This window comes from Triturus cristatus, chromosome 9 (assembly GCF_964204655.1).
Source record: "Triturus cristatus chromosome 9, aTriCri1.1, whole genome shotgun sequence".
Lineage (NCBI taxonomy): Eukaryota > Metazoa > Chordata > Amphibia > Caudata > Salamandridae > Triturus > Triturus cristatus.
Genome location: NC_140592.1, coordinates 1,211,843,170 through 1,211,871,148, shown reverse-complemented (window position 1 = coordinate 1,211,871,148; position 27,979 = coordinate 1,211,843,170). Strand labels below are relative to the sequence as shown.

At 47.6% G+C, this 27,979-nt stretch overlaps 1 protein-coding gene across 2 annotated transcripts in view; it reads left to right on the top strand.

Moving 5' to 3' along the window:
• Positions 1-27,979, top strand: part of STARD9 (StAR related lipid transfer domain containing 9) — a 460,180-nt gene that overhangs the window by 90,587 nt on the left and 341,614 nt on the right. The gene's annotated exons all lie outside the window — the stretch shown is intronic.

Here is a 27,979-nt window from a genome sequence, read left to right as displayed (position 1 = left end):
CTAAGTACAGAATGAAATATACATTTATCAAAGCTGCAGTCGGTTCCCGGGGGTCGGCCCCGTAGTGAGTCCGGATAGTTCTAGAGGCACAGGAGACTGAGATCAAACAAACACAGAAAACTAAAAGAAAAACAAAAGGCGAGGCATAAAGACAAACGGCGCAGGTCAGGCTTCCTCCGGGGAACTCCAGGTCAGACCATTAAGCAGCACACGAAAGGAAGGAGTACCGGGAGGCTGGGGACGGGGGGGGGGGCCAAGGGAACTGAACGTCCACATGTAGTCATTCCAAAAGGTGCCCGGAACCGTCGAGGGTCAGGGGGACATGGCGATATCGGTGTCCACCAGGGGGGGCGTACAGATACCCCCGCGATATGCATTCCATTGCCCCCAGATTCTGCCCCATGCCCCCGGCTTACCACGGGCAACATACACAGTCTTCTCCCTGAACATACACCAGTCCATATTCTCCTTCCATACTGACACGGTGGGCGGCCGCTGGGCACCCCAAAGCTGCGCTATATCTCTCTTGGCAATCATGTTCCCCAGGGCCGCCCACCGAGTCTGAGCCGCGCTATAATCATTGGGCTCCCACACATTCAGGACACAGCGACGCACCTCCGGCAGCAGCACAACCCCAGTGACCTGTCCCATAACCGTATGTACCCGGCGCCAGTAGTCCGCCACCTCGCGGCACTCCCACAGGATATGGAGAAAGGTGGCACTGAGCCCACAACCCCGCTTACAGAGCCCATCGTCGGAATATCCCATCGAGACCAAGCGAGGACCCGTCACATACACCCGGTGAAGAATCTTAAGCTGTACCAACCGGAGACGGGCTGGAATGGCGACCTCTTTGGGGGACGACAGTGCAGACTGCCAGTCCTCGTCGTCCAATTCCACCCCATCCCCCGTCCAAGCCTCCCGAAGGCGCACCAAGAGGTCAGCCCGATGATTAATCAGTTTCTTATAAATTAAAGAAATAGTGCTGTCCGGGACATGTCCGTCAAGTATGCGGTCCTCGAGGGGCGAGGAAACCGGGATCGTGGTCCCCTCTCCAAAGACCGAGAGCAGGGCGTGTCGAACCTGGGCATAGCGGAAGAACTCCCTGTCCGTAAGCTCATATTCGGCCTGAAGAGCCGCGAAAGTCTTAACCGCGCCCTTATGCCACAGGTCTCCCACTTTGCTGATACCAATCGTGTCCCATTGGTCAAACCCCTTCGTAGTCCAGAGGCTCCCCAGGCGATCGGAGGCAAACAAAGGAGTAGCACATGTCAGTCGCTCACCCCAGCCCGTGGCCGCAGTGGCGGCCCTCCAGGTCCGCACAGCAATCTTAGTAGGACCCGTAAGGGTCCGGCCAGCCGAGCGGGAGTACAGCGCCCTGTTATAGTCCCCGCCGGGAAGCAGGAACTTGTCCATCTCATACGCCGGGTTCAGGCCAGGCGCATACGTGGCATGGTTGATGGCCGAAAGCTGCGCGGCCCAATAATACCTGCGAATGTCGGGAAGCGCGATGCCCCCGTCATACCAGGGGAGAGTAAGCTTAGCAAGAGCAATACGCGCCCGCCCGTCCCACACCAGTCTCCTCTGCAGGCTCTCTACCTCCCGAAAGTAGGCCACTGGGATGACGTCGAAGGAATTCTGGAGTGCATAGAGGAACCTGGGAAGGGACATCATTTTGAACAGCGCGGCCCGACCCAGCGGGGACAGGGGCAGCCTGCACCACCGGGCCGTATCCTCTCGCAATCGCCGAAGCGGACGCAGGAGATTCAGCTCATAGCGAGCCACCGGGTCCAGCGAAACGTATATCCCCAGGTACTTAAAGCCGCTCAGTGATACCTGGATCGGAAGCCGAGGCGGTAGGAGTGGAGGACCACCGGAGATCGGATAGACGCAGGATTTAGACCAATTGATCGTGAGACCCGAATTATTCCCAAAGGAAGTCAGAACGTCAAAGAGGACGTTGAGCGACTGACGCGGTGAGGTGAGATATAGGAGAATATCGTCCGCGTACAGCGAAACCCGATCTTCAAAGCCCGGGGCCCACCGGATCCCTCGAAGCGAGGGCTCCCAGCGGAGCCAAGCCGCGAGTGGCTCCAGGGCGAGAGCGAAGAGCAAAGGGGACAACGGGCATCCCTGCCTCGCGCCCCTGCCGAGGGCAAAGGGCCGAGAGACCCGCCCGTTCACCACCACCTGAGCCATGGGTCCCGTGTACAGAAGCTTCACCCAGCCAATAAATCCTTCCCCAAAGCCAAATTTAGCCAAGACAGCCCAGAGGAATGGCCACTCGATGGTGTCAAAAGCCATCGTGGCATCCAAAGAAACCAGCACGGCCGGTTCGGAGAGGAGCTCCGCCCTGGCAAGGGCGCCATGAAGACGCCGCAAGTTAAGAGCGGTGTTACGATGCGGGATGAATCCGCATTGGTCCGGATGAATCAGATCGCACACGACGCTCAACAGACGATTGGCAAGGACTTTCGCCAGGATCTTAGGCTCCGCATTTAGCAGTGAAATAGGCCGGTAAGAAGTACAGCGATCTCGCGGCTTGTCCTCCTTGGGGATAACGACTATCGTGGCCAAACGCTGATCGGCCGGGAGGGAACCCGCCGCCAGAGACTCACGGAACATGCGACTGAGGAAGGGCGCAAGCTTGTCAGGGCGCAATTTATATAGCTCAATGGGCAGACCGTTGGGACCCATAGCCTTGCCCGAGCGAAGGGAGCGGATCGCAGTCGCTATTTCATCCACCGACAAGGGGGCGTCCAGCCGCTCACGGTCCTCAACGGACAGGCAGGGCAAGGCGATATCCCTCAGTAGAAGGCGAGAGTCGTCCTCATCCCTGTCAGTCACTGGGGAGTACACAGCCCGGAGGTGGTCGGCAAAACATTCCACAATCTCGTCAGGCTCCGTCACACACACACCATCCGCAGCACGCAACTCCGGGACCACACGATTCACTCTCTCCTTCCTGTCCAGCCACGCGATCAACTTTCCCGCCTTGTCCCCGGCATCGTACAGTCGACCCTGCTGCTCCCTATACATAGTTTTGGCCGCGTCAGTGACCAGGGACCTATATTCAAACTGTTTCAGGCTGAGGGCATGGAGCCCGTCCGGAGTAACATTCGCCTCCAAGGCCGACTCCAGCCCCAAGATGTCAGTCTCCAGCCTCACCACTGCCTCACTCTTGACCCTCTTAGCCACCACTATCTGGGAAAGGGCGTGTCCGCGGATCACGGTTTTAAAGGCTTCCCACAGGGACATTGCAGAAGACACCGACCCCTCGTTATCCAGGAAGTATTGGTCCATAGCCTTAACCAGGCTGTCACGAGTCGTAGGGTCTCGCAGGTACCATGGGTTAATGGGAGCGATCCGCCCTGCAGACCGCGGCCCGGTGTCAAAAACAAGCCACAGCGGAGAATGGTCGGAGATACCCCGCGCCAGGTGCCTGACCTCTCGAATCCGACCAGTCTGCGCCGCGGGCATAAGGAAGTAGTCTAACCTAGAGAGACTCCCATGCGCCCCCGAGTGAAAGGTGAATTGACATTGGGTCGGATGCATTAATCTCCAACTATCCACCAAGCCGAAGGTCTCCAGCATCCCACCCAGCCATGCCTGGGCAGCGGGGAGGGTCCTTGGTGGGTGACGATCCAGTTCACCCGAAACCACAGAATTAAAGTCCCCGCCCATGAGCAGGAGGCTGTCCGGAAGGTCAAGCAGCATTCGACCCAAGTCAGTGAAGGTGGAGTTCTGGAGGCCCGGGGGGACGTAAACTGAAACCAGGGCAAGGGGCTGCCCCTCCCACCTCCCAATCAAACACACATAGCGCCCTCTGTCATCCGAGACTATCTTAGTGATCTCCACCGGAAGTGAGGTTCGCAGCAGAATGCCCACCCCCCTGGAACCAGTTGTGAAACCAGAATGGGCCACGAGGCGGTATCCCCCCCTGTTCATTGCATGACAAACATTGCCAACCCGATGCGTCTCCTGGAGAAACACCACATCAGGAGTCAAACGACGCAAATATTGCAGTACTACACCCCGCTTGATACGGTCCCCCAACCCATTGACGTTCCATGACATAAGCCTCAACCCGTCCCCCCCCATCCCCCCCAATAGATCAAGGGTCCCCCAGCCTGCAGCACAGTTCCCAAATGTGGACAAAAATCAGTACCTCGCCCTGTAAACAAAAAACACACAGCAAAACAAACCCTCCTCCCCCCCAACCCCACCCCAGGACCAACTCCCCCCACCCTGCACCCCTGCGGGCCAAAAAACCCCCCCAACTTGCAGTGTGCCTGTCGCCCCACTAACCCCATTCTACGAAAAGAACCCAGAGGAGGTAAGGGACCCGTCCCCGCCCGCCCCCCTCACTGGTCCTGGTAAAACACAATATGCAAATGAAATAAGACCCGACTGTACAGTGCAAAAAGGCAAAATCAAGGACCAAAAGTCATTCTAAAGGGGACCCATCACCTGCGGTGCCCGCAGAGGGTCCGGGACGGCCACCTCCGTCCGGCAGAGAGTCCAGCCAGTCACTTGCAGCCACAGGAGAGTCAAAAAAGGCTGTCCGATCCCCATGTTCCACTCGGAGTTTTGCAGGGTAGAGCATCGAATACTTTAGGCCCAGCTCACGGAGACGACGCTTCACCCCTTGGAATCCCATCCGTTGTTTCTGGACCAGTTGCGTGAAGTCCGGGTAAAAATTGATGGTCGAGTTCTCATGACGAACCGGGCCGTGGGTCCGTGAGGCCTGCAGAATAGCGTCGCGGTCCCTGTAGTAGAACAGTTTGGCCACGATAGGCCTCGGGGGGGCCCCCGGCCGTGGCCGACCGCCCGGAACTCGATGGGCCCGCTCCACGGCAAAGAACTTACTTAGGCCAGCCGAGGACAACTGTTTCAGGATAAGTTCCTCGACCACGAGGTCAACCGGGCGGCCGTCAGAGGACTCCGGTACACCTATGACGCGGATGTTGTTGCGTCGGGCCCGTCCCTCGAAGTCCTCAAGCCGCCGGGCCATATGGTCGTTAACCACCCTGATGTCTCCAAGCGCGGCCCGCAGATCCGACACCTCCGCACCGAGGGTGGAGGTCCGTGCGTCGAGAGCCTGGACCTTCTCGTTAGTTTTGGAGAGGTCGGCCCGGATCAGGGTGACATCGATCGCGACAGTGTCAATCTTACGGGCCAGGGCCTCATATTGCGTCGCGATGGTTTCCCTGATGCCATCAATGGCGCCCATAATGTCCTGCAAGGATAGTTCCGTAGTGGCGGTCGCGCCTCCTTCCGCAGTATCCGAGGGGAGGCCAGCAGCGCCAGAGGGCCCCCTGCCCTGGGTGTAGCGGTCCATGTTATTGCTCTGGACTGCCCCCCCGCGGAGGGAAGCCTTGGTCTTGCGGCCCTCGGGACCCCCTTTGCCCCCCATGTGAACACGGTCACCCGAGGGGACCTCCAATCAAGAGGTGTAAGGCACCAGCAAGAAGACCACAAAATGTCGGTATAGGGGGTCCGAGGCGATAGGCGCTCTAGTGGCAGATGAAAGAAAACCTCATGCAGAGGCCCAGGAAGCACCTCTCCACCCCGAGCGCACCTCCCTGCCGGTCTCCTGAAGTGCAAAACCGAAACCGAAAGTGGTGGATCGGCAGCTGGCACCGCGCTGAAGCCGCTGTTGTTCAATTGCAGCCCGGTCCCTCGGGTCACCTTCACCCCGGTCACCTCCGTCGGGTGGGTCCCAAAAGTTCCGACGACGACAACTCAGGATTCCCAGGTCCGATTTGAGTTTTGAAAAGAGATATACGCTCCGCTGGTCTTTATCTCCCAGATTCCATAAGCCACGTCAGGATATTCTCAGGATAAATTCCGAGGAGCAGAGAGGGTCCGGGGAGCCCTGTGCTCACGCGACCATCTTGGATGCGCGCTAGGCTCCTCCCCCTTTGTAGTATATTTAGTGTGGACGGGTGTGCGGGCCGGAGGACTTTGACGTTCTTCGTTGAGTAGTGTTGTTACTTGACCATTGCCTGGTCTATGCAGGTTGTTTACTACACGCTGGCTCTAACCAGGTAAACAGCAGGGATCTGATGCTGTACATGTAATGACGTGGTATATTTAGGTAACGTTTTCTGAATGGTTTGTAGGTGTATGTGTTGTGAAGAGAAAGTGCCGTTGAGTTGGCACTGCTTGACAGTTGTATGGCTTGTCATCAGGGCCGGACTGGCCGTAGCGGGCATCGGACGTTTTCCTGGGAGGCTGGAAGGGCGAGGGCCAGTTTTGCAGCAACATAGTCTGTACCACTTCTTAAGGCAAAGGCTCTGCCAAGGAAGTGAAATGACGCCAGATGAAATAACAGCTGGAGCAGCAATCACAGTTGGTGACGTGTGCAGGAAGTATGCAAAATTATAAAGGCAGAGATATTGCCTGTACTACTGCACATTTACACCAAAAGAGCAATTAACATACATGTTCACCCAAGTGTGAGACTACAAATTTCAAGAATACTCTCCTGCCTCGCGATTCCTACAAGCAACAAGCATTTGCAATGCAATAGGTCTCGCATTTATTAGAGTTTGAGCTATTGGCATTGTAAAATTACAATGCCTTTTATTTATGTTTTGGTTTTAAAACAAATAAAAGGCATTGTCATTTATAATGTCAGCAGCATAAACCTGCATAAAAGCAGTGGGTGGAGTGCAGCAGTGTGCGGCGTGCAGCAGTGTTGTGCAGCATGCAGCAGTGAGTAATGCAGCAGTGTGCGGCGTGCAGCAGTGTGCGGCGTGCAGCAGTGTTTTGTGTAGCAGTGTGAGGCATGCAGCAGTGTGTGGCGTGCAGCAGTGTCGTGCAGCATGCAGCAGTGAGTAATGCAGCAGTGTGTGGCGTGCAGCAGTGTGCGGCATGCAGCAGTGTGTGGCGTGCAGCAGTGTGTGGCGTGCAGCAGTGTTTCGTGTAGCATTGTGCGGCATGCAGCAGTGTGTGGCGTGCAGCAGTGTGTGGCGTGCAACAGTGTTTCGTGTAGCAGTGTGCGGCGTGCAGCAGTGTGCGGCGTGCAGCAGTGTGCTGTGTGCAGCAGTGTGTGGCGTGCAGCAGTGTGTGGCGTGCAGCAGTGTTTCGTGTAGCAGTGTGCGGCGTGCAGCAGTGTGCGGCGTGCAGCTGTGTGTGGTGTGTGGGGATGGGGTAGGAACCTGCGCAGATTAACACAATAAAAACAGTGTATTTCTGAAAGGTTAAACCCTGCCAATAGCATACCTTGCCTTGCTAAATGTTAATGTTAACGCTTCGTTACGGCATCTGATAATGAAGTATCAGCAGAACAACTTTCGTCCGGTGGTGAAAGGTGAGAAAGGCCTTCGGGGCTTGGGCTTGGTCTGTAGAAAGAGACTGTAGACGCTGCGATCCTGTCATAAACGCCGCCACCGTTCCTTAGCAAGTCTCTCCAAATCAGCTGTGTGAAACACCCAAAAGTGTCTGTTTGATGATCAAAGAAGTCGGTTACTGTATGTGGGCTCTTATGGCTCGGCCTATAGATGCATTTAGTGCAGTGAGCAGCAGCATGTAACTAACTAAAGATAAGCTTGCGTGTGTCCATCAAACCAAAAATGCCGAGAACAAAGAACCGTGAAAAGCATAGCAGTGTCCACTAAATTATTTTTCCAATGTGTAGCATAAGGGGAGATGGAAGTGAAGCAAGATACAAACTGGAGAACTAAGTGTTGTATTACATAAATCCCCATAATAACAACGATATTGTAAAGCTGCAAAATAGAGTGTGAGCGCACGCATGTGCGCCTCTGCCTTGCGCATTAATTGTTTGCATTTAAAGTTGTATTTACAAGTGCGGTTATTGTTGTTGTAAGGTATTGTATAAATCACTATAATGTTACCAACATATGAAGACTGAACAGCCCAGTGGGCGCGCACGTATATGAGCCTATGCCTTGCGCCTTTCAAAAAAATACATATGCTCAAAATCATATGCTCGTATGTAATAGCTATGCAGTACCTGTATAACAATACTTCTAATAGTGGTGCAAACTGCCGTTTTAATCAGTGTGCGAAAATGTACTATTTACCGTACCTAACCCATGTGTAATATAAAAAGTATAAAAATATCTACTTCCCAATGCTAAAATAGTGGTTTCATGAGGCTGTCTAGACAAAGGCGAAATAAAGGAGGGGGAGCTAAAAAGAACACTATGCAATATTACAGCTTATGTATATATCATATAGTTTACGGTTCCATAAATGCCTACTTGGTGACCCTTACTGTATCCTTATAGGCACTACTTTGTTTGGTTTCTGGTGAATATGCGCGCTGCCCTCCCCACCCTCACTTTACTTCCAAGTGCTGGTGGAATGTCAAGTGTAAAAGGGTTGTTATGGCAAGTTGGCAAATTTGGGAACAGTTGTGCTTGGGCATCAGCAAACAATAATATTTGTTGTGCTACGAACGAAAGAAAATGGCATCTTTGGAAGATTACAAACGCTGTTACCTGCATTAGAGCTAACTAACCAGGATGCTTGCCACCATATATTGTGCTCCCAAAAATATATTTGTAATCCAATGGTACTTGGCTACACGCTAGTAGTTAGCCAAGGCTCCTTCCTGTTCTTGCTTTTGTTGTTGGCTGTTGTCAAACTGAAAGCGCCATGGAGCTGCTACAAATCACAGCATGTGGTTACAAACAGGTCACCTTGCTATTAGCTGCTAATCCCTCAGTAACACCAGATGGCGACATAGATTACACTGACACAATTGAGCACCAGACAGTAAACAAAGGCTAGAGGGCATGTGTCTGTTCTGTGGGAAGTATGTGTTGAAGTAAATTTGTAACAGATGGGGAGTACGTTAACCCCTGATAAAATAATGGCACAAACTGCCGTTTTTCATAAAATCCCATAAATGTAAAACGTTTCAAGGATAAACAACCCAGTGTGCGCACGTATATAAACCAGTGCTCAGCACCGTACATGTTTACATTACGAGTTGTGCTTCTAAGTGTGTTCCTTGTAATAGTAGGGTGTGTGGGAATGGGGCAGTAACCAGCGCAGCTTTCAAAAAATCAATGTCGATAGGGCAAAGAATTGTTTTCCGTGCGCTCCCACTTTGTGCTGAAGGGGAATATTTCCACAGCACCAAAAACCTACGCACAAACCATAAAAAAGAAACCTCCGATGTATCGCCGCACAGATGCCAGTATCCGTGTGCACACCATACAGCAGCAAGCGGTACTATAAGGTACGTTATGCAAGATAAAACTGGCGCTGAGAGTAAACATATGCGAGCGAGCTGCTTGCAAGTTAATTAATCATATTTTCACAAGCGGTACTATAAGCTACGTTATGCAAAATAAAGATAAAACCAGCGCTACTATAATCCTGCTACGGTATTCAAGATACAAACAAGCGCGCACTGAAGTTGACGAGGAGGGAGTGGGAGGGGGAGTGGGGGCGGGCACAGTGGTGCGGGACATCAAAGGGGCCGCGAAAGTGAAAGAAAACGAGTGCTTTCAGGCTGCCAAATGGTGCGCGCGCCCGGGGCACATGCACTGTATTTGGAGGCCTGAAAGCACTCGTTTGCACTTCCAAAACTCGCTTACTATAAGTCTCGCCAGAGCAGCGCTAAAGAGCTGTCTCAGGCGAGACCTAAAAATCTGATTGCTCGGCAGGCTTCAGCCGACAGGCACTGGTCTTGTGTGACTCGGAGTATGCACTGCCAGTAACCCTCTCCTGCAGGCTAGGGCACAACATTTTTGTCACACTCTCTCTGCCTGCCATAGCGCTTCCTCCGTGCTCCTGACAGGTAAAGAAAATAAGCTATATTTTCATTTAGTCCCAGTACATGACAAAAGACCCGACATAGGCCTCAATAGAAGTCAATGAGAGAAATACATTCTCTCAATTAATTTTAAAAAATCTCCCACTTTCCTCTTGTAAAATGTTGCTAAATATGAATTAAGGTTGACAACGTGAGCGAAACTACACAACCTTTTAAATGCCCAGATTTCACCTGCTCCTTCGAGGCAGAAAGAGGCTAAAGTTGCTCGTAAGGGTTCACACCCCAGGCACCTTACATGCTTCTGAAGGGAAACTACAGAAACAGTACCAGACTCTCAGAGCCCTGAATCCTTTCAGTCCTTCTTCTGTGTCTATGACTTCTGAGACCAACGGCAGCAAAGACAGTGCCTGCAATACCAAAGGCCAAACAAGGGGTAGGAGGCGCTTTTCCTTGACGTCTGGGCCCCCCTTATAAACAGAAGCAGAAAGTGAACAGAGTTTGTTAAGTCATTTATTTGAAAATCTAACTTTGGCGCAGAAGTGACGCAGGCAGAGTAAAAAAAAAAACTCCAGTTTATACGTGATTGGCAGTTACACTGACCGCCTTCGCTTTTTGAAAAACATCATATTTCGAAAAGCCGAATTCAGCGGTCCGGGCTGCGTTCCCCGGTCGCTGGTCTGCCTGTGACCCTGAGAGTTTCTTGGTCTGGAGAAGCCGCCTGCAATCTCTCACAGCTGTCTGTAAACATCCAACCGCCAGAGATAAGTAGCACGTCACGGGCTGGAAACATCTGGGCTGCGTTACTGGTTTTCCCGGTTCCCCTCCTTTGGGCTGTTTTTTGGAGCGAGACGTCCTTGTAACTCGGGGCTGTGCGCCCCAAGCTGAAGATTGCAGGGGACACGAGGGAGAGCCTGGAGGAAGGAAAAGGCACTTTTAAGGACATATTATCCAAAAAATAGTCAAGAAGCAAGAGACGGTTATTCTGAGAGGTCGCGCCGGTATCTTTGATTGGATGTGAGCAGCAAAGACACATTGACAACATTTAAAGCAGCAATGCATTGTAACACGTTTTGAAATGAATGCTTTTCAGTTTTAACCGAACTGTAAACACCTGGCGTTTTTGCATCAAAGGTTTAGTGCAGTCTAAACAGAAAGTGTGTAAAGACTTTATATATGTTTTTTTATCATCTTTCATGTTAGCAAGCGGGCACACTAACAGACTGAAACTGCTGCAGACAGGCATGGAGACAGGCTGCCATTGCTGCACCATCTGTATCATGTGCTTTGCAGGCAGACGCACAGACTGTAAGCACTAAACACTGCAGAATTCCTGTTATGCTTCTGCCTCTAGGCACACAGTCTGTAAACACTGCATTATTAGTGTCATGCTTATGTGGATAGGCAGGCGGGAACACTGTAAACATTACACCAGTTATGTAGTGCTTACTGTAGGCAGACACACACTGCATACACTGCATTCTTTTTGTCATGCTTCATGTAGGCAAGTGTAGTGTTGTGAAACTGTGCGCTAAGACCTTTGCAGTTCTGGAGGGACTCGACAAGGAATTACGCAACTTGCTGGGAGGTGTTAAGGTGGGGTTACTAACGGTTATGACTCAATGAGAGTGCACTGTGTGATTGTATGCTGAGGACTAAAGACGTGCAATTCAGAGCTCCGTGTGTGGCATATTTACTTTGCATGCTTCCGGGCTGGGGAGGATGCTACAGCTGGCAACGAGTAGGGGAGCTGTGCCCGTAGAAACGAGACTGCTGTCCCCGCGACTTTGCAACACTACAGTAAACTGCTCATGTGTGCCACGTGCTCCCAAATCAATGATAAGTAGTCCGAAGTTGACGTGTGTGGAATCAAAGCCACCGCTGCTGCCCATGTACAGCCCTTAAAGAAGTTGAAGACCCTGCTGACAAGCACATTCAAAAACCCTGCCAGAAACTCACTGGTAAGGCCAAAAGAAGATATTTGTGCCACATCATAACACAGAGGCATCATCGATACAAAGAGAAAGGCTAAAGGCAGCCACAACCAGGTGTGATGCAAAAAGCTAAATGCAACACTGATCAAGTGTGAGAGACGGAACCATCACCCACCATTAAGAAGGAAGACGATAGCAAAGATAACCAGGTGTGAGAAACAGAAAACTCACCGTCAAGATCGAAGGAAGCGCCATACGACCTCCGAGCAGGCATCGCGGTCCATGCACAAGGTTGGTGCTTACAGAAGGTGCGGATTCAGGTGCACAGCAAAAGCTGTGTGAACAGCATATTCTGTCAACAGCAGTGGAAAAGAGCGTGAAGTGCGATGCAGCTGTGTTTATGAAACCACCACCCCCATTCAACACCACCAAGAAGCAAAATAGTGGTGCCAGATGGACTGCCTGGATCGAGAAGTTTGATGGCTTCATAGATGCCCTAGAAGAAGTTGATAATAAGAAAATCATTAAACATTTAACCTTGCCATTGACGGATTAAGAAAGTGCTGAAGAAAGTCTCACAGACTGATCCAATATCATACCGTCAAATCAAGGAAACATTAGAAGGCAAGTTCAATCCGATGCCAAAAGTTGACTATGAAAGGTACATTTTCAATTAAGTGAGACAGCATGCTGGTGAAACAATGGATGAGTTTGTTGAAAGACTTGATGTATTCGTGAAACACTGCAAGTTTATTTAATTTAATGATGAAGAAGCCATACATCTCTAAGTCGTCTATGGCTGTCTTTCAGACTCTTTCAGAAGACACATTTTGAGAGAGACGCTCAGCCAAGAGAAAGTACTAATTGCTGTAAGGGCTGAGGAAAGAGTGGCTCGACAAGCCGCTGACATGGAAGCTGGAACAGTCCTGTGCCACGTCTCAACCTGCCAAACACAAAAGTGGACACGAAGGCTGCTTCTAAACCGTTGCAGAGTCTTGGGTCATTCATAGCTGGCTTACGCTTTGATGCATCTTCTGCACACTTGTCCTCTTACTTCCTTCTTTGGTCACTTTTTCTTGACTCATGGGTCTTATCATCTTAAGATTACCCCCCCAGCTTGAAGTTGCGACTTCCTGCATTGTTCTTGATTATAATGTTATTTCCCCAATCATGTTTGTATTTTCTATTCATGTTCTACGTATAGACCTTCTGCTCTTCTCTAGATAGGTCTGTGGAAAACGTGTAATATTTTACTTAGCATAAGCTACTGCCATTTTGGCTGTGGTATCCATTTAGTTTCCTTCGTAATTCTTTCGTCTTCTGCTGCTTGTCTTTTCAATCTGCTTGTGTTATCTATTTTAGTTGACTTCCTGACTCAGCTAAAAGCAATGTACGTGCTGAGGGTTTGTAGCTGCCAGTGCACCTGGTCATAGATGTTAACTGTTGACCATTTACTGCTGCCATAAGCATTTCTGTTCCCCCTCCCACTTTGCTGACCAAGTGGTTATTCATCTGCCCTTGTTTGCTGTTAACTATTTCTAAAACTTGTTCTTCCTATTTCGGTTCACATGCTTACAGTGCAGAAAACCGGTATAAAAGGGACACCGTTTGTGAATTCAGTGTACTACCTCCTTGCAGCACTTGAGAGTGTTGTGGGGATGTGGTCCCACTTGTGAGTGATTAATAAATTGGTATTTATTCCAACTCCAGTGCGGATCTCTATTTTGTTGGTCTCTGGACCCGTGGACAAGAGGGTGACCCTGCACCAGTGTGCCCATTTTTAGGCACATTTCCACAGGTCCTCGTCCACCAGCTTTTCGTTTTGACTTCCTATAACCTTCATGAAAATGTGTTATAGTGTTATATTTGGTCCTGACCATCTGTAAAGCGCTCTGATACACGCGTGGGTCATGTTCGCGCTATATAAAACTCTATATAAATAAATAGCGGCACCAATGCACACTTTTCTGGGACTTTCATCCAGTGCATGCCTACTAAGTTTTGCCGCCGCCGCTGACATGGGACTGATAACTCTCAATTACAACGTCAATACAATCTGGAGTTGTGAGTCAGTTTCTGTCATTATTTTATGGCCTTGGCAGGCCCTTGACAATGAAAGTACGACTTTATATGAATGAGGACGTTCACCCTGTTGCCCAGTGGTACTGCAGAATAACGTTCCACTTGCAAGCATCCGTTGAGAAAGAACTAGAAAAGCTGTTGAAGCAAGAAATCCTTGAGCGCTCCTCCGGTCCTACGCCATGGGTTTCGCCCATAGTGGTGGTGCCCAAAAAGGACAGTAGAGGGGCAGTACGCATTTGTGTTGATATGCTCCTAGGCCAAAAAAAGCAATCCAAGGAGAAAGACATCCTGGTCCACACACAGCGGGCATGATCATGTGCCAAAATCTTCCCCCATCTTGACCTGAACAAGGGATACCTTCAACTCTAGTTGGAAGAAAACTGCAGGTATATCACTTCTTTTTCGACTCATGTTGGTTTGTTCAGATACAAAAGGTTGAGTTTTGGAGTCTCGTCAGCTGCAGAAATATTTCAGGATGTTATATGTCGAATAATTCAACCTTTCACGCATGCTTTTAATTACAGTGATGACATACTGGTATTTAGAGCAACGCAAAAGGAGCATTGCAAGGCTCTTGCGCAAGTTTGCCAGTTACTTGCTGATGCAGGTCTCCCTCTAAATGCAGCAAAGTGTGAGTTTCACAAGACCAAACTCAAATTCTTTGGCCACATATTCTCTTATGGGGTAATGACTCCTGACCCAGATAATGTGCAAGAACTATCAGCTACCTGCCTCCCACAAGATCTCATCATGCTGCGATCCTTCTTAGGCATGGCCAGTTATTGCTCAAGGTACATATTTGACTTTGCTACTGTGAGTGATTCATTGAGAGACTTGACAAAACAAGATTCCCTTTCCAGTTGTCTGTTGGATGTGATCAAAGCTTCAAAAGAATAAAAAATGCAATTGAAAATGCAGCAGAGATTGTCTATTTTGACCCCAAGTTACATGCTGAGCTCAAAGTCGATGCGAGCCTGGTAGGGCTTGAGATAATCCTTCCTCAACATAATGATCATCCAAATGCTCAGAGACACTTTGTGGCCTATGCCAGTTGAAGCCTGTCTGACACAGAGTATGCCTATTCTCAGTCAGCAAAAGAGAGTTCGGCTTGTAATGTGGGCCTGTGAACATTTTCATGTGTTTCTTTACGGAAAGCGTTTCTCTATTATTACAGACCACAAGCGCTGCTCACTATTTCTGGAAACCCGCAAGCCAAGATGCCCTCTCGCATTGAGAAGTGGGGGCTTGCTACTTCAAGAGTATGACTATGCAATTGTACACAAACCAGGTAAAGTTCAAAACCCTGCTGATTACTTTTCATGAGTACCGTTACAGCAGCACAGTTTGACATCCAAAATGGCTTAGGAGTACATTAACTTCAATGTGAGGTCCAACACGCCAGCAGTCCTATCCATTGAACAGATCATTGCTGCTTCTAATGCTGATAAGAACATGTTTATTCTCAAAGACATAATATCAACTCAATCATGGAAGTAGTATGCTCGACCATTTATTGACAAACTTGAATTAAAAAAATTCTCAAACGTACATGATGAACTGCCCATTACCAAGTAAGGTGTTGTATTGAGGGGTTCAAGAATCGTCATATCTGAAAGCCAAAGACAAGTCATTGAACTAGCCCATGAAGGACATTGTGGCCTTGTAGCCACCAAAAGAGCCTTAAGAGATCGAGTGTGGCTCCTGCGCCTAGATGAGTGAGCGGAGAGGGAACTAAAAGAGTTCCATCTTTGTAACTGGCTGTCCCCCAAAGTGACGCAGCACCCGTTGGAAATGTCTGACCTTCTTGCACATGCTTGGGAAAGAGTTGCAGTTGATTTTTTTAAGGCCTTTAGAAAACGGACATCATCTCATGGTAATCATCTACGAGAATTCACGTTTTCCTTTAGTAGAGGAGTTATCGTCAACTACCCATTACAAGGTTATCGAGCGGCTGTATGTCATGTTTGCAGCGTGGGGTATCCCCGCTATTCTCTAATCTGACAACGGTCGGCTGTTTAATAGCAAAGAATTCAAGGAATTTCTGGTCAGACTAAATGTCAAGCATCAAAAGAGCACACCTCAGTGGCCCTAAGTTAATGGTGTTTGTGGAACGATTCATAGATACCCTCAAACGGGTAATTTAACAAGCATTGATGGAGGGAATCAAGTGAAACCAGGACCTATGTCAAGCCCTCCATGCCTATTGTTCAACTCCTCATTCCACAACTGGTGAGAGTCCTGCCACCTTGCTATTTGGGAGAGCTATCGGAAGGAAACTGCCCCAATGGACCGTAGACCGATCCTTAAGGTTTATGTCACGGACACTTGTCAAAAGTGCCAGATAAAAGCACATGCCGATCATCGTCGACGAGCTCAGGAAACAGTCTTTGATGGGGGTGACTGGGTCCTTGTTAAACAGAAATGAAAGTGGAAAACAGACACTCCATTTTCTGTCGATCCTTTGAGGGTTGTGATGTGCAAAGGAAATGTGGTGACGGCGTATCATCCCGGAAAGTCCATCACACGGGACTCATCACACTTTAAGCTCCTACCTCGATGGTTATCAGCTCCTGCAGTCATGAATGAGGCGACCCCACCTGACAGTCCAGATCAAGCATCAGAACCAGTGCACAATCATACTATATCTCAACCATCTCATACTCTCAATCTGACTGACTAGTGCGAGCGATTCAATGCCTTATTTAAGAAATATGATGTGACTGTTGTTTGTACTTTTTATTTAACAAGGGGGGCGATATAGTGTCGTGAGACTATGTGCGCTAGGACCCTTGTGTTTCTGGGCAAATTCAACAAGGAATTGAATAACTTGCTGGGAGGTGTTACGGTGTGGTTATTACGGTTATGACATAATGAGAGTGCAGTGTGTGATTGTATGCTGAGGAATAAAGACGTACATTCCAGAGCTCCGCATGTGACGTATTTACTTTGCATGCTTCTGGTCTAGGGAGGATGCCACAGCAGGCATGGAGGCAGGCTGTAAACACTGCGCCATTTTTTTCATGCTTCATGTAGGCAGGCATGGAGACAGGCTGTAAACACTGCACCGGTTGGGTCATGCTCGCTCCAGGCAGACGCATAGACTCTAAGCACAGCACTACTTGTGTTTTGTATATTGTACAGAAACACAGTCTATAAACGCTGCACTATTAGTGTCATGCTTTATGTAGATAGACACAAGGGCACACTGTAAAAACTGCACTATTGCATTGTGCTTAGTATAGACACACACACACATACTATAAACAGAGTATTCAGTGCATCATGTTTAGGTGGAGCCAGATAGAGTGTCGTTACTGCACTTTTTATAGCTCCCTCGCGATTCAGGGGTGCACAGTGAAAAGGCAGCCCCACTGGCATTGTGCAGACTAGCAGAGTACAACATGCATTATTTGTATAATGTGGTTTATGAGACACACAGATGTAGAAACTGGTTTATTTTTATCCTGCTCATTGTGGGCGAGTAGCGTAGCACGTGTGTCATGGGCACTAGTGCAAGAAACGAAATGGGCTTACTGGTTGATGTTTGAGTGGGCCCCTCTGGACCCCAGTGTCACTGCACCTGCTGCAACAATGGAAGCAATGCCCCTGTGACGGACAGATACTTTAGCTAGGAACGTTGATTCATTGGATAGCTTCCTGGTTTATAAAGTGCCTGTCATGTGATATGGTATTTGTATAGCGCCTAACTGTCGCTTGTCGGGGAGTGATTGCAACGAGGAGTCTGTATGTGTGGTTGATAGGTGCCTGGATGAAGAGTGTCCTTAGTAGGGAAAGTGGAATGTGTTGAATGAAGGCTGGAGTCAGATGTGCTCCATTTGTACTCCTGCAAATTGTCTCTGAAACTACGCATGCCACAGAATTAGTACAGACTGGTCAAAATCCATAACTTGCGACAGTTTTTAAATTTCTTAAATGTATGGAAAATAATTTATGGATGCCCCCCGCCCCTTTCACCTCCGAACCCAAGGAAATCATCTGTGGAGTGCCTCAAAGATCCTCGCTCAGCCCCATTCTCCTCAACACCTATGACACCTCTGGCCAGATCACCCAACCCTACGGACTCAACATCATACCATACGCCGACGACCCCCAACTCATCCTCATCTGTATTTATGTATGTACACATAATATATATATCTATCTATATATATATCTATATATATATATATATATATTCACTGAAAAAACATAGGTTTCACACACGTTATAGTTAGGAATTCGCATTTAAAAAACCTTGCAAATTCACTGAAAAAACCATAGGTTTCACACATGTTATAGTTAGCTGGACATTTCACTCGTGAAAAACCATTGAAAGTCCCCCGTTATAGTTAGTGCAGGCAACTATAACTCACGCGACCGCAATCCTCTGCTGATGACATATGTGTCTTTATGAAAAAAAAATATTTGTAATATATGTATAGCTAAAATTTTATGGAAGAAGACATGGGCAAATAAGTGTCTAAATACAGTATTAGCATCAGCAGAGGATTGCGGTCGCGTGAGTTATAGTTGCCTGCACTAACTATAACGGGGGAATTTCATTGGTTTTTTATCAGTAAAATGTCCAGCTAACTATAACATGTGTGAAACCTATGGTTTTTTCAGTGAATTTGCAAGGTTTTTTAAATGCTAATTCCTAACTATAACGTGTGTGAAACCTATGGTTTTTTCAGTGAATATATATATATATATATTATCTACTGGCGGTCGCCAGTAGATGGTTATAGTTAGGACCGTGTTTCCATAGGAAATCTGAAAATTCTATTTTGAATAACTTTGGCGCCAGTTGACGAATCTTCGCGAAATTTTCAAAACTAATGGGGCGCTCCGCTCAGCTCCTACCCTGAAAGTCTCGGGGGGATTCGTCAAGCGGAGGCCGAGAAAAAAGGGGGGTCCCAAAATGCGTTTTCCCCATGCATTTTCCCATAGGACCTTTAGTCGAAGGTACAGCCCGAACGGCTGAACAGAATTACTTGAAATTTGGCAGAGAGGTAGTCCTCAGGTCAGGGAAGTGCCTTTTGCATATATGGAGTCAATCTGTTCAGTAGTTTTTTAGAAAATTGCAGTTAAAAGCACATACATATCTATAGCCGCGCACCCTAATGTGAGCAAGCGTAATTCTGATTGGTGGTTAAATGTCAGCCAACGTTCGAATCGGTCGAAATCAGGAAATGTCGGCCGCCATTTTGTTTGTTTTCAGTGCGAGAGTGAAAAAGGAAGGTGGCGAACGTGAAAAGGGGGCAGGGTAGAGAGTTCCTGACCCCCTAGCCTTTGTCAGGGGGTCCCTGAAGGACCCCGAAGGCAGAATTTTTTTTTTAATTTTTTGTCCAAAAATCGGGGGATGCGCGCATGGTGCGCGAACGGTGCGCGCACCTTAAAAAACCCTAAAAAAAAAAAAACTACCTTTTTAATACGTAGTTTATTGTAAAATAAATATATAAAAAATATAATAATACATACATAACTTAGCATTTAAAAAACCGTACAAATTCACTGAAAAAACCATAGGTTTCACACTCGTTATAGTTAGGAATTAGCATTTAAAAAACCTTGCAAATTCACTTAAAAAACCATAGCTTTCACACATGTTATAGTTAGCTCAGATAACTATAACTCGCGCGACCGCCACTCTATCCAAAGGATGATGTCAACAGTGATGTCATAAGTGATGCCACTGACCATGTCATGAGTGATGTAATGTGTGACGTCATCAGCAGTGGATTGCGGGGGCGCGAGTTATAGTTATCTGAGCTAACTATAACGGGGTAATTTCCAGCTAACTATAACATGTGTGAAACCTATGGTTTTTTAAGTGAATATATATATATATCTTGAAAGTACATGGATATGGAGCTATTAAAAGTACATCTGTACTTAACTATATATATTCACCTTCAAGATACTTTGTTTCTCGATATTTACGTCACAATAGTTTGGTATAATTTTTCTTTTCTCAGTGTTCTGATGTAAAACCACAATAAAGTTATCCTGGGCTCAGGGATTACTTATTGATAATAACAGGCCAGAAATGTTGTTAAATATGACTCATTCAAAGGGTGTATGCCATGCACGTGTGTGCATGTGTGCGCACATGCCTGTGTGTGCATGTACAAGTATGTGTGCAGTCATATGGGCAAGTGTGTGTGCATACATTAAGGAGACTGCTTTCTGCTTCTGGTTCATACTAGGACTCAGGTAAACCACCAAGAGTGGCAGGCCTTTTTCAGCCTGGAGCCTCTTCCCAGAGCTAACCATGAGTCGCCCTGTCCATCCCGCTTGGAGACCTCACTGGACAACCTTACTGTGACCAAGCAGTGCTGATGGAACATTTAGCCTGGTCATCTTATCTGAGAGTTTTCATGTAGCCTTTCTTCCAAGAAGCTCCTCAGAGTGGGTGGGCATTTCATCAGCTTTTTTTCCTCACAGAAATTGGAAACTTTGGAGACATCCACCTTCGAGACATTTAGTAAGTGGCTTTTAAAAGTGCCACCAGAGGCTTTTCCTTGCCTCCAGCTTGCGTGCATGTGCGCGTGCAGGCGCGCAGCCTCCATGTGGGTTTCTGTCAAGGCTCATTAAGCCTTGCGTGCCTCTCTCCGCGCTTCAATTCCCCCCCCCCCTCCCGCACCACAGATCGCGTCACTACTGTGGCCAATGCTTGTTTTGCTTTAAAATTCTGGTCACCCTATACTGCACTCGAATCCTGGGTGCAATACGACCCCTTATCTTTACCGCTGGCCCAGCTAAACACAAAGCCTGGCTCTTCATGTCTGGCTCAGTCACACCGTGGTGACTCAGATCTTTGACCTTTTACCCCCAGCTAAGTTGTGCGCAGACCCTGGCTCTTCAGATCCAGGCACTGCTTCTTCATGCCCAGCTCAGCTCTGTGCCAGCATTGCAGGGCCCGCCGCTCAGCTCGCCTCGCTGCTGCCTGATCATGTATTCTGCAAGCGTCCTCACTGTTCAGGAATGCTCTACCTGACATGGCTTCTTATCACCAGCAATTGATATTCAACGCAGCATTGTTGAAAGGTAAAGACTGAAACAATGGGCTGCAGACAACAACTGTCTCTCGCGCGCTCTTAAACACTCCTTCTCTCTCACCACCTCCCTGTCAACACATTTCACTTCCCCACTCTCTTCCGAGCTGCAGAAAAATGCTCTGTCCTTTTAACGTGTCCAGGGTTCTTGTAACCTTCCATCCACGATATTTAGGGAAAACTAATCCCTACTATTATATTTCCTATAATACCTGACTGCCCCCAAAAAATTAATTTCGACTGTTCCCTTTTCATATTTATTATTCTTTCTAGATTTTGTTGTGAGGGATGCACGCGCATACGGCTTTGCAGACGACGTGCAAGGGAGGCGCGGACACAGGAACGCGTGAAGATCCTTACAATTAGACACAGCGTTAATAGGCGCACGCGATGTGCAAGAATATTATGATATGCAGTGAACCTTCCATAGTTACAATTAAACATGCATCATTCCCTATGCAGACATGCACAAACAGTGGAAACAAGCACAGTGTTGTTGACCAATACACTGACTGAATACGATCATAAGCATCAAAAACTAGAACGCCACTACCTCAGCAGCCAGCAAAGAAAATGATCATTGCAGGCATATCCAGGTCCCCTGAAGTTAGTGTAAGTGCTCATCACACAGCAGGAGCAGAGGCTGGGATCAGTCCTTGGCACTGCCTGCTGCTGGGCAACGAGAAAGCGCTCAAATATCAATAAAGACTATTAGATGGCAGTCAGCAGTTGAACTAAGCCAGAACACAATTTGCAGTTTTTTAGAGGTTTCTCACTTCAGAAGGTTTCCTGGTTTGTGGCCAACTCAGCTCCCGATATTGACAGGAAGCAAAGCCACGCATACTTCGCCCTCCTGTCTTTTGTTCCCCTCTCCTCACCCCGCCAAGTTATTTCATGGCCACCCGATACCCTTCTCCCAAAGTGTACTGTCGAAACCACGTATCAAAGACTCCCTGTTACCCCCGAGTCAAATGACAACAAACAAACTCACCTGTTGTGTGTCCACCTCGCAGCACCCTCAATCACCAATTTATACCTCGCGCCACGCCTGCCAAGCCTGCAGAAGTGATATGGTCTGGGACTACCGAACTTCCCCCTCCCCCACCCTGCACATAACCACATTTTCTAATGATGGACATGAGAAGGGAGTTTCTTTGGAGGCGGGGGTCGTACAACCCCCGGCCGTATTTATTAAAATATGAAAACAAAATTAAAATTGAAATAAACAATATTTACACAGTTTACGCAGAAACATGACACAACATTTGATTACAATTCATATGCACAGATATCAGATGGCTAACCTTAACATATTTCTAATACATAGTTTTCCTATCCGAATCTAACATCTGGATCATAATCATACATTAATTACTTTCTGCGTATCCTATTTGGGCCTACGGCAAGGTCGCTAACCGGTGTCAGATCCTTATCAATTAGCCACGCCCTCCCGTAGGAGTTGCGCAGGCGCAGAGGGCCCGCTTACCGAGAGGGTACTTCCCCCCCCCCCCGGTTACCCCATACGTTCCCTGAACTCCATTAAATTTGAGGGCTCTTGCACTCTGAGCCATTTAGTGACATCCATGCCAGTGCAGGGTGGTCAACCAACCTAAAGAAAGTGTGGCTCCCCCCTTTCCCCGCACCCATCCAGCCAACCGGATGTACCGCCCCTGGAGTTATAGGAGAGACCCCTTGTCCCTCCCCCTGGGCGACCCCATCCGAGAATGGCGCCAGGCCCTAAGGACCTTAAATTTACTGCTCACCAGTCATGACCTTACCGCTTGACCAAGGAATAGCAATAAATACGACGATTGATGACCTGTAAACGGGAAAACGCCTAAGGAACAAAACCATACCGTCAACTTCATAGCACAATGACCATATTGCTACAGGGGATGGTGGGTGGGCAAACAAAAGTTAGCTGCCTCCTAGAGGCTGCGTGCAGTATGCCTGAGAGCGCGGGACAAAGAGTCCGAGTCCCGCGCTCCCCGGCCTTTTATTACTATTACTGGGGGTAGGCCGGTTCTAACCGGTCCGCCCCCTGCCCCCCCTCGACCCGGAAGCGCCTTAATCGCTTCCGGGCCGAGGGATCGCCCCCGCAAGCCAATCCCCGCCGCGGCGCGCCCACCGTGTCATACTGACGCGGTGGAACGCGCTGGGCCGGGCGAGCAGGTGAGGGGGGGGGAGGGGGTCGGCACCCCGCCATATCTGCGGCAGGGCCGATACCGGCCCCGCCTTTCTCTCGTAGCCAGTCACAGAACGAACCGAACCAGCAACCAATCCAAGCAGCGAGTACCTCAAACGCCACGGCCACTGGCGGACATTTTGAAACAGGATCCCGAAACACTCTGAGGAGGATTTAGAGGCTAGGTTTCAGGCGGCGGGATGGGGGTAGCGGTGTGCTTTCGGAGTTGGCACAATTATTTTTTTTGCTGTACTCCAGCAGAGCTCGGGCTCAGCTGCTGCTCGCTCATTTCCTTGGCGGCGGCTGCCTCCCCCTCCCCCCTGCTTGTAAATTGAAGGCTGCATGCCTTTTAACAGAACACAGTTCACAGCAGATAAAACAAGCATTGGCATAGCCAATAGGTCTCGCTTTTGGGACCATTTAAGTATTTAGTTTTGCAGCACAATATCCTTGGTGCAACAACATCAGCTGTTGCATGGCTAAACCTTGTACCTTATAAGTGTTTAGCCATGCAACAGTTGATGTTGTTACACCAAGGAGATTGTGCTGCATAACTAAATACATATAAGGTCCCAAAAGCAAGACCTATTGGCTATGGTAATGCTTGTTAACAGAAGTTATCAGCCCAGTTTAGCACTGCACTCTGCCAACAGAGCATCAGAAGGGGGTGCAGCATGGGATGAGTTGAGGCAGCCTCAGCAGTTTTTGAAGACGCAGCATACTATCTGTAGCCACTTCACCCTAACCCTATTGCAAGGATTTTAGCAGGGCTGCCTATAGCCGCCACCGAGCCGACAGTAGTATGTCCTTATCAAAGCCAGGGCTTGTCCACCAAAGACAGGCATCAAATACTTTAGTCCTTAATTTGTAAAAAGGTAGGTGAAGGGGCCCAACGTTTTTCTTAGAATCCTGCCGAATGCTGGGGTTGCAGAAATCCAAGATGGCCCAGTCTAGCTTCCTCCGAATGCCTCTTCTTTCCACCAACCTTCAGATCCTGTCTCTTGAGCTCACTCTTGCAAGTTCTTTTACATCCCCACTTCTTCCTTTTGTCACCGTTTTCCTATCTTTCTCTTCCTTCTCGTTTCTCTGTTTTGTGCCTGCCTCTGTCTGCGTAAAAGTCAGATGATGAAAAATTTTACTTCCCTAAAAATGAGTGCCAGTTACCACAACCTGCAACCACCGGCACAAATGAAGCTCTGCTTAAGATACGTGATGTAAACAGATGATATGGTCTTGTTAATCTTCCATGTACAGCATACAATAAGGAAAATAGCGTGCTGCTAAAAATAGAGATCATGCATACCTTTCGGAGAAGGAAATATGTTTATGAATGGAATTTAAGTGGTTTGGAAGTAAGAGACAAAAAATTAAACTGGGGTTTCATTTCTATTGATTCTGAACATTGGAACAGGTATTTTATGAGATTAAAAGCAAAAGCGAACACGCTATCATTTGCTGTTGCCAAATTTTCCAACAGTCTGCCTAACCCCACTGTGATTCCTGTCCTCCCTTTAGTGGGCCTGAAGCTTATCCCAACTCTGCCATATACGATGGTTGCCCTGAGAGTGGAAATACATCGATTCCTTTATATTGCACCCGGTAATTCAACTTTTAGTTACAAATGAGAAAGAATTTAACTGATCATTTTGATGGTGTTAATGCACAAGATCAGACAGAAACTTGTACCCAAGATATTTTTTATTTATCATCCCTTATACTTCTGTTCAGAAGGTGGTCTTGGGGTTATTCCATTATCTGATCCTTACAGATCTGCTGAAGAGGGGCCAGGGGATTAACACCATTACTATAAGCATCAGCTTTGGCTAAAGAGAAAGCTTGTCTGTAATAAAAGTGGAATATCGAAGAGTTGAGGAAACTTTAATCCCAGCTGTACTCAGCTGCCAACAACTGGAGAATGTGGGTCTGCAGGAGGACAAGAATGCAGTGAACTCTTCTGAGGATGCGCAAAATAAAAGTAGAAAAGACTGGCATCTTTACCAGGTAACTGTTTCAGATCTTAAGGGAGGTAGCAGTGAATATAAATCTCACTGGGCCCCCAATCATCATCTCTGATCAATAAAGATTGTTTTATTGATGAAGTTACATTAACCCAAGAGATCCGGGGAGAAGAAGAAACAGATCCTTTATTAGAGACCTGTTGGATTTATTCCCCGTGGTAATAGTAACACCAACGGGCCATCCTTAAAGGGATTACTATCACCCAGCGCACCTGTGATCCTTTCACTGTCCAGCGCCTTGAGACCCTACGGGTAGGTAGTGCGCTCTATAAATGTCTTTGATTGATTGATTGATTGACTGTATTCCCTATAGGAAAACATTGTCAGACGGAATAAAAGTTGCTCATTCCTTGAGACCTGAGTCTCAAAAAGTAATCGGTAATACTTGTACTCAGGATTTCTTCTAAGAGTCCAGTAGACCTGGCAAACTACAGGCTGATTGCTGGGAGCCGTTTACTTGTTAATGTTTTGGAGAACGTGGCGACATCTCAACTCAACTCTCCTGCTTTGCTTTGGGACCTTCAACCTGAGCTGCAGATAGCCTTGTTGGATGTGCGGGGAGGTTTCCTGAGCTGGTGATTGAGGGGAGACTGCACTACCAGTGCATCCCAACCTCATGGCGGCCTTTGAAACGTATTCCATAGAACGCTTCATGATCGACTATAACTAATTGCAGGGTTACCTGCTTACTCCATTAAGTGGTTCATCATTTTTTTTTCTATCTAGACATACCAGGGTGTGAGAGATGAATTGAGTGTGGGTTATGATGTGAAGTGATAGAAGTCTCTTCATTTTCCTCTGTGACATTTAAAGTTTGTTTGAAGCCTTCACACTATCTGCTCGCGGTAAAGGGGGAGGATTTTGTCTGTAAGTGAACACTGTTACTCCCCGTTAATAGGGATTATGAGGTAGACTCCACCCGTCTGTCCTGTTTGGGGTATGTGATTCAGACTCCGATGAAGATTGCTTTTGGTGGGCTCTAGGACTTTGGTGAAAAAACTCAGCATTTCCCATAAGATCTGTCAAGTTGGCAACACAGACATAGAGCTCTCAAAGCAGGCCAAACCCTGAGGAGCTGTTTTCGGTTGTCATCACACTATGGAAGGACATGTTAACTCTCTTGCGAAGACCTGTGGCTACTACATCCATATAATGGCCAATTTCTGACTGCTCATGAATCTGACATAAATAGAGCTACAATAGCGTAAACAATTATTGTTTCTTTATATCGGAGCTTTGCAGAAAGTTCTGAGGTCTTCAGAAATTCCAAAAGGCCCTTGCATGGTTGATAGCTGGTCGCAGCCCTCAGGAGCACACCAGTTTGACAAAACATAGATCAAAGTGTCTCCCAGTAGCAAACCAGGTGTGATTACGGGCCTAGTCTTGATCTATAAAACTATTAGTCTGATAGGTCAGGGCTAATTATGCACCAGGCTTAAAACGGATGTGCCTAGACTTTCTTCAAGATTGCAGGACACAGCATGACCTGCATCTTATATATTTGATTTCCATGGCCAGGCCTGCCATGTTTTGCATGAAATCTAGTACCAGTCGCCTGGCCCTAAATAAGGCGGAGCGACCATCACTATGACTTGGTTGCCCAGTGAAGGATGGACTTCCTGGCCAGAGATTTCTGCTAGCAAAGCCAGCTCAGCCCTCATCCCCCTTTAGTCCTCTTACCTCTAAAAGAGGTGGGGAAACTACGAGCTTAGTGGGGAGGGGGGATAAAACCAGCAAATTATCTCAGTTCACCTACTCCACCAAACACTGAATTACCCTCTTCATGTTCATACAATGGCAGCAAAGTAAAATATAATTTAATTCGTCATATATGAAATATTTAACAGGAAAAAACGACGAAAAAGCAAACGGAGAAGTAATGAAAGTATTAATTTGTGGCGAATAGAGGCTACCTTCCCTCAAGCACTTTCATTAAAATGCTGCACAATGGCATGGAGGTGGAAGACGAGAGGGGCGGCCACCTGTAAGACCATCTTTCACGGGCAGGGGTTGGATTGGACGGCATGCGGCATGGGTCGCACGGCACTACACAGTAACAGGGAGCCTGCTAAGACTCTTAACGCCCAACTCCTACAGTGTGGGTGAGGCATGGGCCAAGCCATTGACCATGAACTCCCTATGCTTGCGGCCCTTCTGCTTCTATGTCAGTCAGCTGGTGATGGACTTTTCTGCTTTCACTCATGTGGTGTTTCCTGGAATTCTGTCCTTCCGCAGGGACACTATGATATGTTGCCTTTCTATGTAGAGAAAGCGTATTCATGTGGCGGCTGTAGTTACCCACTGAAAAGAGATTCTCGTAATACCATTCAAAAGCATGTTTTTTCAGCAATGGTACATAAGCTCAGTGTTATTAAAGCTAAGCTTTTAAAGCCACTGATTCAAGAGGTTAAGTTAAGTGGAATTATTTAGAGAACCTCCAGCCAGGCATACTCGTGCAGGGCGTCATGTTTGTCTGTATCTGTGGCAGAGGTTTTTTTCTCAAGATTGTGGGAGAGGTTTTTTTTTTTTAGATCAACAAGTTTTATTAATGGATGTTCAAATTTAAAAACATGTGGTAAGTGTTTTCTTGCATTAATCTGTGGACAGTGTCACTATTAAATCTCCATCAAACTGAAGGTCAGTAAGAATGAAATGAGTCCAGTGTTCAAAGTTTAAAAAAATGACAGTGACATCTTAACACGTAATGAGATTTAATTAATTAGTACTGTGTATTTGTCTTTTTTATTTCTGGGATAAAAACCCCATAAAACAATTCAAAACATCCATAAAATAATAACAATGATATGCATAACACGTAAATATTTCTCATAACAAAGAGATATGTAAAGTAAAATGACAATAGTAAGCATATTCTATAAACATAGTTTCATTTTGCCACAATTCTGTCAAAATGTAGGCCTCAGTACAGAATAGAAAGTCGGCTG